The sequence below is a fragment of the Parasteatoda tepidariorum genome, chromosome 12 (assembly GCF_982258835.1).
Source record: "Parasteatoda tepidariorum strain Cologne lab strain chromosome 12, Ptep-v5.0, whole genome shotgun sequence".
Lineage (NCBI taxonomy): Eukaryota > Metazoa > Arthropoda > Arachnida > Araneae > Theridiidae > Parasteatoda > Parasteatoda tepidariorum.
In genome coordinates, this window is record NC_141766.1 from 60,862,798 (window position 1) to 60,876,714 (window position 13,917).

Here is a 13,917-nt window from a genome sequence, read left to right on the forward strand (position 1 = left end):
TCGAAAATATATATCCACTGACTGGAGCAAGTTGGCATCTCTGATACAAGGCGTATAGTTTTAAGCTAAACTCAAGTAATCCTATTTTTTTTAACATTGAAGAGGTAACTAACAAAATATTTTATTCTCAAAATTTAAACTTTAATATCTCTTCGCAGTAGCACATTTCATATCATTACAACTAGAGATATAGTTGATTGAAGGAGATATAGTTTCACGGTATCGAACAAAAAGCAATTTTAATTGTTTATTTTGCGTGAAATAAGGATTTTTAGAACGCAAAAAAAACATTTGGGAACGTTAATTTATCTACCACTTCAAGTATTTGCGAAATATTTCTAGCCAAAAGTGATAATAAAAAAAACTGCGAGAAGATAAAATGGGCATTTTGTGTGCACTAGTAGGAATAAATATGGGTCGGGTACATTTTCCCAACACTCGATTGACCTATATTTCGGATTCTCAACTTTGTTTGCGCTTGAGATACGTTTGCAAGATATCTCATTTCCCCAGATATTTTCCAGGCTAGTTTGTTTGCCCGACAATTCAATTGTTCGACAATGCATTAGCACGATGAAAAAATTATGAAAACTCTAATTGATTGACTGATATAACTCGGATTAATAATTAATTTTTGAAAAATACTAATTAAGTAGTCCACGCTCTTTAGCACAACCCTCCATAACAGCCACCTTCCTATTGTAATGACCGATACATAAAACATCGTTTTTTTATTCAATCGACGCAATGTTATTTAAACGCTAATTCGAACGTTCTCATTGAATAGTTCATATTAACACGTTGAATGCCACGGTAAATAACTACAAACTAAACATTCAAATATAGACAGATTTTGCTAGTTTATAAAAGGTTTAGCATGACATATGATATCAGAACGATATCATACGTCTTGCTAAACATTGTCATGCTGGTGTTTAAAATGGAAAACTGCAGTAAACGCTGAAAAATCACAAATATTAATTATACAAAAAAGAAGAATTAAAATACTTCCACAACTTCAACCAAAAATGTTCAATATACCAATACCAATAGTTAAAGAAGCAAATTATCTTGGCCTTATAATCAATAGCGAACGCCCCTGGAATGATCATATCAAAAGCACAATAGATAAAGCAAATGCAGCAATAATAGCCATACAACCATTAATATATAATCAGAATATGTCACTTAAACTAAAGAAGCTACTGTATACAGCTATGATCCGCCCAATACTTACCTATGCCTCACCTGCCTGGACAACGATATCTTAACATCTACTGAAGAAATTAAACCGATGCCAAAACAAGATCCTTAGAAAAATAACCTGTGCAAGATGGTTCATCCGGAATAGCAATATACATGCAGACCTCAAAATACCAACTCTGTCACTGCATATATACAATCTAAACGCAGATTTTTTCGTTAAAGTCATAGAATGTAAAACAGCAAATTTTAATGAAATCTTTAAATTTGAAAATTATATCAAAGATAAAAACTACAGACCAATAGCTGCACATTTCACCTCCGACGCCTCATATCATAACTATCAAAACAAATAATTTCATCAACCTTTCTGAAAATAACGTTTCCTCATGCTGATACAATTCTGAACAACTCCAAAATCAAACAAACACAGTTTAGAGCAAGCTGCTCATTTTAATTTTTGATTCCTTTTAGTTATTCAAGCAAAGTGCTTGAAACATTCATAAAAGCAACTCCACTGCCTGCTTATTTCAATGCTCAACCAAAACAGTGTTAAAATTCCAGATGAATGGGATAGGGATCGCATCGCGGCCCAGGTGCCCAATAAAATCAAAACACCAGGACTAGTTTAAGCTAATTATTAGTAACTACTATCTAATAAACTTAACTATAAATAATAAGGTAGTAAAAATAAATCACTTTTGCTGCGGTTAGAAAATTATTTTCTAAAAAGGCTATTACATAGACTCTGAAGAGCCTTTAAATGGTTGGCGACTAAAAATGCAGAAAGTGGTGACTAGAAAACTTCACAATTTTACTGAAATAAATTCAAATTTGCAAATATTAACAGCATAGTCTTTTCAATTTACTAGTGTATTTACTAGAATAATTTTGAAATATAATAATTTGAAATATAAATCTTAGTGATAGTTGCGGTTGAATGAATAAAGAGATAATAAATTAAAGAAAGTGAATTGAGTTTCGACAAAGCTTTATGTTTCCTTCCTTATGTCTCATACCAACTTCAGCATTTTTTCAGATTCTAGCTGACCGATAACAACATAATTTTTTTAATTAAATACAGCTTCGCTTCACTTTTCATTTTGAACATAACTCAAAATGTTCATTAAACAAATGGGCCTAGGACTTGATGAGCGCGTTTGAAAAAAACATTGCTCAAAAGGCGTTTTAATTTAATTAAATATTGCAGTAATCTACTATTTTAAAGTATGATTTTTCTTTTTAAAAAAATGCACAAAAATTAAAAAAAAAAAATTTAATAATATTTGTAAACAGGACTTTCTCACCTTGTGTTATGTTTCAGGCTTCATATAATGACATAAGAAGTCAACTTTAAATTGCGTTGTTTGCTAAGAAAATTCCTTTATTTCCAAAGTACCAAATCCTGAAAAATGCAAATAACACTAACATTGAATATTTAAAAAAAACGCGTAAAAATAAAATATTATTTATTATTGTTTTGACGACTGTTTTCAACGATACCATAAATGCGAGCCTCTATGGTCTTTGATTTACCTTTGTTTTACCTACCATTTTTGGGAATCAGTAATTCAAAACCTATATTATCTTGGCATGCATAAGTTTGGCATTTCATCTATTCAGAATTTTACCTAAACTTAAATGATGCCACTTTAACAGAGATGCCAACTTGCTCCGGACGGCAAATATATATTTTAAAGTTGTAGTTTATCAATTGTGATACTTGGTTTAATAAATTCAATTTAGAAGATTTTTATCCACCACTATTGCTAAATAATTCGTAGGGTTATATCATTCACCAACTTATTGTAGTTATGTCATGCTGTACCTTTTAAAATGCAAGCAAAAATAGTCAAATATTTGTAAAATTTATTTCGTAGTTATTTACCGTTTTTTTAATTATTTTGGCGTGACCGGAGCAGTTGGCATCTCTGCTTTAATTTATGGATGGCGCTTCGAGTACGATCACCACTTTAATTCATTTAAACAGCTTTTTAAATTAATCTGATCCAATCTTTGAGGGGCCTGCGCAAAGCGTGGGTTCGAATCCTGCTGTGACCATGGATGCTGTCCTTCTGTTTGACAAAAGTTAATAAACTGAGCACACAAGCCTTCAAATAAATCTATCGCAATATCTATTCAATTTGTCAATAAGACAACTATAAGTTTTCAATAGTGATATTTGTCGGGTCACTCTATAAGAGAAAAATATATATTATTGCACCACCGCTAGACTCACAATTTCAACACTAAGAAAAAGCCTTTGTTGTAATTGAATTTAGTAATGTTTCTTTCATTTAGTTATTAGTTTGATTTAACAGTAAGCTAACGATGAGATTGTTGTTAGAAAAAGTTTAGTTGACATAAGCGCTTTAATTATGCAAACTTAATGTTAACTTATTTGTTAACTTAGTAGCCCAATTTGAAAGTTCATGCTTGAACCTTTTTAGAAGTGATATCATATTTATCCAGGGATGCTATGGGAGACTAAAAATATAAAAAGTGGTAGAAACTCAATTTATTTATAATCTCTTTAATCATTCGATAGTAACAAAATTTTAAATTATTCATATTTAAAGCACAAACGTTCATCGCTTTCATTTTCAATCTCAAATTGAAAATAATGTACTAGAAAATTTTAACCTCTTTTAGTTTTATTAGACACCACTTTTTGCATTTTTACTTACCCGCTGCAACCCCGTTTATTCTCGCCAAATTCGGATCGACCAAAATGAGGACATTTTCTAGCTTTAATAACAGTAATTTTGAATTCATTCTAAAGCAATAATTATGTTGGACAATTGTGGTATTGAAAGAATTTCAAACGTTCATTTTGTTCGATGCAAATTTTGCTTGATCCGACTTTTTAAAAGTTTTAACCATGTTTTTTTTATAAATTGTAACAATAGTTTCGCTGTATGAAATCTTCCTAAACATGAGCTAATAAAAAGAAGCTGTTTAGATAGAGTTTGCATAGAAGTGTTTCCGTATTTTTTGCAATCCTAACAAGATTTTTTTTCATTTTATTCTTAGAATATGAACAGTCTACTCAATTTTGAGCTTACGACTATAAATGTTCAACTCCGTAGTCTCGTAATTTTGAATCCAATCCAGAAGGCAAGAGAACTCATGGATCAAGTATTGGGAGAAATTTACCTACGTGAGGGACTCTTTTGATGGAACTAACCCGTATTTGCGTTATATAGAGATGAAACCACAAAAACCGTGAGGCTGAGAGCAAGGAGGCTCTAACTCATGGTCTGTCTCACACTAAGGATATTTTTCAACAGCATAGTGGTCGTTGCGACCTGGGTGCGGAATTCACATCCACAAGTCATAACTGGGATTCGAACCCGGGACACCTCATTGGGAAGCGAGTGGTCTGTCCCCTTTTGATCCAGGAGTTTCATTTTCGTCTAGATTGGGTTTGAAATTGCAAAGTTACGGAGTAGAACATTGGTAGTCATAAACTCAAAAATTGGATCTGCTGTTGAATGACGATTATGAGATAAAATTTTAAAAAAAATTATGTTATCTGTATATTATGTGTAGATTGAATTTTCTTTAAAAATTAAATCCTGAAACATCTAATCTATCACATTTTTCTTCTTTGAAAAAAGGAAACGTCATTTTACAAGAACACTAGTCACGAATGGGCTTAATAATATTTCCCATATCAGAAAGTCAGTATGAAGGCATACAGTTTTATAGGGATTATACTCTATAAGAGTTTTTGAATTGGTAAAGAAAGATCATGTTTATAATGCATATTTCAACTGATTCTTACCAACAAAAGTATGTTTTTAAATAAAATATATATTTTTTAAGCTGAACAATAAATTTCTTAAAATGAAATAAAAATCATTAGCTTCGCTAACTCCAACAGCCTCATGAAACATCAGTTATTACTTTTTTTAAAAGAAATTTCAGACTGTGACCGCCATGATAAATATTTCATGAGTGTGCAGAAAATTTTATGAGTTTAGGAAATCATTTAGTAAAATTTAGCATTTAGGTGTAAATTCCTTTAATTTGCAAATATACTTGGTTGATAGGAATAGGTTACAAATGTTTGTACTATCGATTTTTTTTACCGCTGTCAAACTGATAAATTTTATTCACAAATGTTTATGTACCCTCTAATATCTCATATTTTATCGAAATATATTTTTCAATGAGCTTAAGTTGAAACAAACAATAACAACTGACCATACCTGCCAACTTTTAGTCGTGTGGCAGTAAAAAGTATGAATAAATTTTGTAAGAACTTGCATGAACTTGATCTGAATTCTACTTCAGTATACCTTCACACTTTCATCGGTGATCGTGGGCACCTGGAATAATGGCATTGTAAGTGGATAACGGCGGTGAATTGCAGAGGCTGTGGTCAGATTAAATCTGCATTTAATCTATACGCATTTAAAAAATTTAAATTTGGGTCACTACTGGGTCCGGGATCACCCGTTTGATCCTTTCCCTGAAGTGGCCTAATGAAATCTGATGTAACACGTACTGACAGAGAGGCCAACTTGATCCGCTTTGTAAAATAGTATTTTCTAGTGGTAGCGAAATTTAAGTTACTTTCATTTTAAGTAATTGTTTCACCACTAAACATCGAAAATTACAAGTATCATATAAAATGCAACGCTGAAGCATGAATCTACTGGTTAATCTATTAAAAAGTAGGCGTACCTATCCTTCTTTACCGAAATTTACTACATAAATTGCTACCACTTCATACCCTCCAACTGCTACGGAATTTCCGTAGTTTCAGAAATCTTCTTTTCAGACGGTAGCAAAATTAATGTCTTAATATATAAAAAAAAATTAATTTTAGCGTAACTAGTCCACTATTACTTATAAAAGTGCAGGCCATATGGCTAGATTCTTAAGTTCTGATAAAAGTTTTATGAGAGATCCATTTGCTTTAAAAATTTCTACTTTGGTTCGCTACCACTAGAAAGAATTATTTTCAAAATCCTCATAAGTTGGAGGGTATGCCACTTTATTAAAACTATCCCAGAAAGCGGAGCAGTTGGCATCCCTGGTATGATTATCAAATACTATATGCTTATTTTCTTTATATGTAGCGATGGTCAAAATCATTTTAAATTAAATAATCCAAAAAATAAATCGAGAGCATAACTTTTGCAACCACTTTAAATGTAAAATTTTACGCAAAATGCGTATAAGTTGTTAGCAACGAATAGCATTTCAGAGATGCCAACTTGCTCCGGACAGCAAATAAATATTTTAAAGTGGTAGTTTATCAATTGTCATTCTTGATTTAATAACATTCAATTTAGTAGATTTTTATCCACCACTAATTCTAAATAATTCGTAGGCTTATATAATTCACCACTTTATAGTATGTATGTCATGCTACATACCTGCCAACTTTTATTCCCTTCCATTATGATTTTTCCCACTGGTATTGAAATGGAATTAAAATTTCAAGTTTAAGCAAAAAAAATACGTTGTATTTGAAAAAGCTTAAGCTGCCGACCACGGTAGTAACGCATTTTAATATATATGCTTAATTTTTTTAAATATAGTGGTGATCAAAATCATTCAAAAATTAAGTTTATAAAAGTAAAGAAAATATATATTTACTACCACTTCAAATGTAAAAATAAAATTTTACGCCTAATGCGTAAAAGTTGGCAGGTATGCCTTCCATTATCATTTTTCCGAGTGGTATTAAAACGGAATTAAAACTTCAATTTTAAGCAAACAAATACGTTGTATTTGAGAAAACTTAAGTTGACAACCATGATAGTAACGCATATTAATATATGTGCTTAATTTTTGTAAGAATAGCGGTGATCAATATCATTTAAAAATTAGGATTATAAAAGAAACAATAGTATATAATTACTTCCACTTTAAATATGAAAATAAAATCTTCCGGAAAATCCGGAAGAGTTGGCAGGTATGATGCTATACCTTTTAAAAAAGCAAGCAAAAATAGTCAAATATTTTCAAAATTTAGTTTGTAGTTATTTACCGTTTTTTTTTAATTATTTTGGCGTGTCCGGAGCAGTTGGCATCTCTGATTTGTCCATTCATATATATGTATGTTTAAATTAGTTAATTGGTTCATTGGTTTCTGAATAATATTTTCGGATAAATATTTTCTGAGATATTGAAAATTCCATTGAAAGTTGGAGGATATGAACTATATTTGTTGTGAAAATAAAAAAAATTCTTTTTTAAACGCTGACAAAACCAAGAATTATACTTTTAAATGTTTCTTAGTGATATGCTACCACTAGGAAACATTTTTCTCAACGACCGTACAAGTTAGCAGGCACCGTATGGGTACCTGTTAATTTGTACAGGTTAGCATTTACTGATAATGACCGTACAGGCTAGCACTTACCGATAATGACAGTACAGGTCAGCATTTATTGATAACGACCATAGAGATTGGCATTTACAGATAACGATAGTACAGGTTAGCATTTGCGGATAATGACCATCCAGGTTAGCTTTAACAACTAACGACCTTACAGGTTAGCATTAACAGACAACCACTGTACAGTTTACCATTTACAGATAATCATTTTAATTCTCTCTATTACAGGAAAACTATGCAGTGGCTTTGTAAATATAACCCACTTTTAAAAGGACAGTTACTTCAATTAAACAAGAAAAAATGTTAACAAAAGTGTTTCATCATTCTTGTGGGGAAAGGAGTCATAAACAAGATTATTCTGCTACCGTAATATGCAAAGCATATAAGTATTTTTTGTCCCTGGTCTTGAAGTCGAACTACAGGGATATTTTACATTTTGTATATTTGTTTCTAATATTACCTCGATTTTCTGTCGAGGAGAAATGAAGTGATTTTATGAAATCATAAACCACAGTAATTTTTTAAACCTAAAATGGTAGAAAATGGAAAAAACATCCACTTGGTGTATGTAAATATGAGCTGCCACCTTTTTCATGTAGGTGATTCTCATCTACATACCAGATTTTGCGGTTCATGTATTAGCCCTTCATGGAATAGCAAATTTCTATTGCAAACTTTGGTTAGACAGTACATTCTAAGTGAATACTCGCACTTCACACATCCTATTCAAAATAAAGAATAGAAAAATTTAAAAAATTTATTTTATTTTTCATATATTGAGGAATGAAATTAATTTTATCGATCTCTTAAGAATATTGATTTTCAATATAAGTATTCATTAAATACCCGAGAAAGTCCTCAATTTCCAGCGGCGTTCTATAAAACGGGGGGTTATAGGAGGGTTTTTTTCGACCCCCATGCAACCGACTGAAAAAAGGTGATGAAGAAAATCTAATTTGTGATTGGATAGTGATGTAACGGTCGATCAACCAATAGCAGCCCACTTCGATCTGCGTTCCAACCCCCATACTGTGTATCCCCTTTGGAATTAATCCGCACCCTAAGACTTTTATGGGAAAGGTCTATGTGATATATGGGATCGGAAAGTTTTCTTTCGGTCTTTTTCCTTGATTACGTGATCGAAGGAGCTTGCTATAATTCTTTGCCATGATACTGTATTGTTCGCTTTTGACAATAGTTTCTGGGGGCAAAGACTTTTCTTCGATCTAACTCCGTTTTCTTACTTTCTTTCTTCTGAGAGTGACTTGAGATGAAAAGATCTTTCCTTCGCTTCCTCCATATTTTATGCAGTAGTTAATACAAAAGTTTTCTTCTACTTTCCAAGATGCAATATTATTTAGAGAAGCTTTATATATTATGGTAGTCATTAAAGTTAGAAGACAAATTCCGCTTCCTTTATTTTTTTTCTCTATCTTTTATGCAGTAGTTAATAAAAAAAAAAATTTTTAGCTTCCAAGAAAATATTTGGCAATACAATATTATTTAGAGAAACGTTATACTTTAGGGTAGTCATTCAAATTATAAGACAAATTCCCTTTTTTTTTCTCTATCTTTTATGCAGTAGTTAATCTGAAAGTTTTCTTTTAGTTTACAAGATAATATTTGGGGATACAATATTATTCAGAGAAACATTATATATTATAGAAGTCAAATTATAAGAAAAATTCCCTTTCCTTTTTTTTCTTCTTTTGTCTATCGTTTATGGTGTAATTAATACGAAAGCTTTATTTTAGTTCCCAAGATAGTATTTGGCAATACAGTATTATCTTAGTAATCATTGTATATATTACGGTAGCAATCTAAATTATAATGTTTTTGTGTTTTAAATAAGATTTTATCCATACAATTTCATTCAAGTTATTCAAATTCCAAGACATGTTCTCTATCTTTCTTCTTCATTTTAAAATTTAATTCAACAATTCTATTAATGAATAATTAATTTCTCCAAATTTAATTTTTTCTGAAAAGGAGAAGATGGAATTATTCTGTTCAACAAAGAATAATTAATTATGAATATTTTTTACTTACTTGTTTCGCACTTGTGACAAGCACAAATCCTCCAATACATGTTACCATCAGCTTCTCAAAACAATGTTGTTAATAAGTTATGCATCAAGTTGAGGTAGCATTTTCAAGGGCTGTAATGTCTCAGACGCCCAGTTCCACTACAACGAATGAACGAACAATATTTCATTTCCAAAAAAGCATTTAAAGACATAAAGTAGTTAACATATCTTTTAGGAATTGCAGCAATTGCAAATAATTAAGATGGATTCTGTTAATACAGGGTTTCTCAAAATGAACCCTCGAAGATTTGAAAAATCATATAGAGATGTGAGAACATATAGAGACAGATTATGGATTTCTTTGTTTTGCTTAGGTAACAAAATTAATTATCCTTGCCAAACATTGCAATTAGTTGCAAAATTCGTCAACGAAGGGCTCTTGAAGCTGAAACATAATGAAACAATATATTCTGCTACTAGACTCCCCTTATAAAGCCACTTAGTTCCTTGCAGCTGGGTTCATATTGCAACTGAGATGGCTAATCTGTCAGTCTCATGATCGATAGAACGGGGGTTCGAGTCTGAGCGTTAACACCGCAATATTCCTTCCATTCCCTTCAATACAAGAGGCGTTTCCAGTGTGCTACACTCCCCGATTTGCGACCCTGGACAATTAGAATGAGCGCAAAAATGTCTAGCATTTCCTAACTCTTACGATAGGTAAAACAATCAGGTAAACTAATTAAACCACATTCCATGGTTCATTCGATCAATGCAACTCTACCACAATGTAACTCCAATACACATTACTTAACGAAAAGTCCAGCTCCAATGCCCCGTGACATTTCTTTTCGTGGTTTTGAAGCAATGCTATTTGTAAATGGTTAAAAACCCGTATAGTTTTGTAAACATGGGTTTTTAAACATACAGTTTCAAAACAGTTTCTAAACAGTTTCAAAATCGTTAAGTGAGAAATTTTCTTTAGCGTAAACTCTACGGTTAATTGGATAAACAGACTTCTGCGGGTTATTTTAGAGTAATTTTAAAATGAAAATTCTAACAGTGATGCTTCAACTTGTTCAGATTATCATTTACCTTAGCGTTCTCTTGCATGTCTGGATTATGCTTGCGATCCTAGTTTTCCTTTGATTCCTGTTTATTATTCTGTTTTTGACCTACAGTGAGCAGGAAAAAAAAAAGATAAATGAATAAATAAGTATGGACCATCCTAAATAACTTTTGATCTGTCAGATCGTCTGTTCTAGAGCTCATTCTTAATGGTTAGAGGGGTTGACCTCAAATGTGCAGACGATATTTTAAGTGACGAAATCAAAGAAAGTAGGCAAAAGCCTACTTTTTTCAATAAACATGCCTTTTTTATCAATCGGATTTCTGCCTCACAAAATATAGGGAACAGTCGCATCATGGAAATATGGTCCCATTAGTTTGGACAGGAGAGCGGTCTGAAGTTTGAACTCTTTAATGTTAATTTTTCCTACTGCGTATTTCGCCATATTTTGAAAACTTTTTAAGCGAATAAAAACAACCTTGCACACAAATATAAAATTCGTTTATTAAAGGTAATTAAAATAATTGAATAAAGATAAGATGACGATAATCGAAAAAATATTAGATGAAGGTAATCGAATTTTTAAAAAAATCGATTTCTTAGTAGCTATTGAACCAATTACGATAACTTTCTGCATTTTGCCGTGTAAAATAACATTCGTTAAAATGACATAAGAAATTGTGTGTCTTAAAATTCAAAATTTTTCAACTTTAATTAAATAAAATAATAAAAAATAATAAATATTTACTGAATTATTTTTTGCATGAAATTATCTTTTTATAAACAAATTGTATAATTGCGCGCAAAAATGTTTCAATTCACTCAAAAAGGTCTTGAGATAGGATGGAAAAAATTAAATTATCATCTAACTTTGAACCGCTCTTCTGACCAAGATATTGGGATCATATTTCGCAGATAGCGACTACCTCCTATATTTTGTCATTCGAAAATCCGATTCCATCAGAAAAAGGTACGTTAATTCAGAGAAAGTACGTTTTAGCTTCTGATTTCGCAACTTAAAACATCGTCTGCACTAATTAATTCGCATATTTGAAGTCCCCCTTTCGAACCATTAAGCTTGAACTCTGGAATGGGAAGATCTGATTATTGGATCAGAAGTTATTCTAAGTAGTCCATTTTTTATCGCACTGTACTTGTTGAATTTTGAACAATAGTTTTAAATAACCTATCATTTAGCTTTTGGAAATAGATATTAATAAAAACATGCCTTTTTTTCCTACAAAGTAATGTAAAATCTATTTTATTACTATATAAACAGTTGCAGTCTCAAATCTATATAAAGTAAAAAGTCTAAGAAGCCTTATTAATTTGTGCTTCACTAAATTTAGTTTGTTTGAATTTTAAAACATTTTACCTAATTTTATTTTCGGACACTTAATTTCCCCCTTACCTTGGAATATTTCATTCCTCAAAACTTTGCCTAAACAATTCAAATTTCTTCAAATCTCCTAGGAGCTCGTATCACAGTAGAACACAAAAACTTCTTTTCAGATGATAAAACCTAAAATTAATAAAAGGAGAAAATGTTATATTTATGAAGGATCTGATCATCTTTAAAAAAGACTCTTTAACCCCTTTGAAGTCCGTGGTAAGTATACTTACCACCAATTTTTAAAGCGCATGGTGAACTTTTTTAACACTTTTAATTTAGGTTTCCATTTGTTAATAGCTTCAGCTTTCTTGAAGTGCGTTTGAATTAAATTGGTAGTTTAAGAAAACGTATAAAAGTATAAGTTTGTAGTATTTAAAAAATTTATTTTATAAATAACGAAAAATAAAAGTCAATAAGTTCCTAATAGGCCGTGGTAAATATACTTATCACCAAAAAAATGGCATTAAAAATGTAAATTTTTTTTATATATTATAAACTAAATAAGTTTTTTTTTCTTATATCAATTTCAATTCCAAAAATACTTTAATTTACCTTGAGTAGAAATAAATGGCCCATTAAAGGGTTAAAATAGAGGCCAACATTTTTGATAAAAAAAAACATTAGGATTTTCATGTTGGCAGCAAGTTTCTGAATCAAACCTAGGTTCGTCAACACATTAAAAATGATATTTTTCAGATTACCTACATGCATTTCATGTAAAGTAAATTAATATTTGACTTAAATGACTAACTTGAAATGGAAATCGCTCATATACATAGGTTTTATGTTTCTGACAGCAATTACTTAACTATCAGATAATTTAACATCTGCTTAAAAACTATGTTTTATGTAGCGCATCACAAATAATCAAGAAGTGTGAAAATAAATGAAAATTAAACTTGAAGGTGATTTACTCAATGCTATTTGGGTATCTTTTTTCGTGAGAGAGTAACAGATGACAAAATAATTTAGTAACAAATAATATAATAATTTAATAATTTAATAACATAAAGGAAAATAATTTATGATATTGAACCGAAGACGCCAACTTAAACTTTTTGTGGGCAATTTTTTTCTAGAGCTAATAAAATTTATATTTTGATGTACGATTCTTTGTCTAATAAATATAATTTAAAGTTCATATGGTTCTCAGAAAATCAGAGAGGCCAATTTGCTCCACTTTACAAAAAAATATTTTCTAGTGGTAGATGAAGTTCAAGTTATTTTTAGTTTAAATTTAATTTTGAATTATTTTTCCATCACAACATATCAAACATACAAAGTCTTATTTAAAACGTATCATTGGGTTAGTCATCTCGTGGTGAGGAATTTTAGAGAGATGGTGAAAATTTCGCTTACTCTGGAAGTTTTATTAAAAATTCACTAACAATTTTTTTCTTAAAGTGCAGATAGAGAAACTGTTGGTATCACTGCTGCTCAACTAAATTCCTTATTTTGACGTGAAATTAAAGCCTTTGAAATTTACGATAACTTCATAAAGCAGGTGTCCCTACTGTTTTCAGGCTGTAGCCACCTTGTAATGGCAAAATTTATTTAGATTATTTCGAATTTTAATTTTAACTCTTATTAGAGTTTTAATTTTAACTCTCAATTTTAACTCATTTATAAAAAAAATTTCGGAAAGCGAAGCAGATGGAATCCCTTATACATATAATTCGAAAAAAAAAGAATAATACATTGCTAAGAATTTTATTTATTTCTTGTTACACATACCTATGCAAGCTTGTACGTTAATTACAAAGTTGGGTTATGAGACCTTGTTAAGTTAAAAAACAGATAGCATAAATTAAATTAAGATGCTCTAAAATACAGCCAGGGTCACAAGGGATTCTGGACCATGACGATC

The 13,917-nt window shown here is 30.8% G+C and overlaps 1 long non-coding RNA gene across 1 annotated transcript in view; it reads right to left on the reverse strand.

The window, feature by feature from the left end:
• Positions 1-2,508: 2,508 nt before the first annotated feature.
• Positions 2,509-13,917, reverse strand: part of LOC147801118 (uncharacterized) — a 52,107-nt gene continuing 40,698 nt past the window's right edge. Inside the window, exons 2-4 of the long non-coding RNA XR_015430848.1 lie at positions 12,069-12,179; positions 9,611-9,747; positions 2,509-2,608 (exon numbers count right to left, since the gene is read on the reverse strand). This is a non-coding gene — a long non-coding RNA (uncharacterized LOC147801118). The remainder of the gene's footprint in view (positions 2,609-9,610; positions 9,748-12,068; positions 12,180-13,917) is intronic.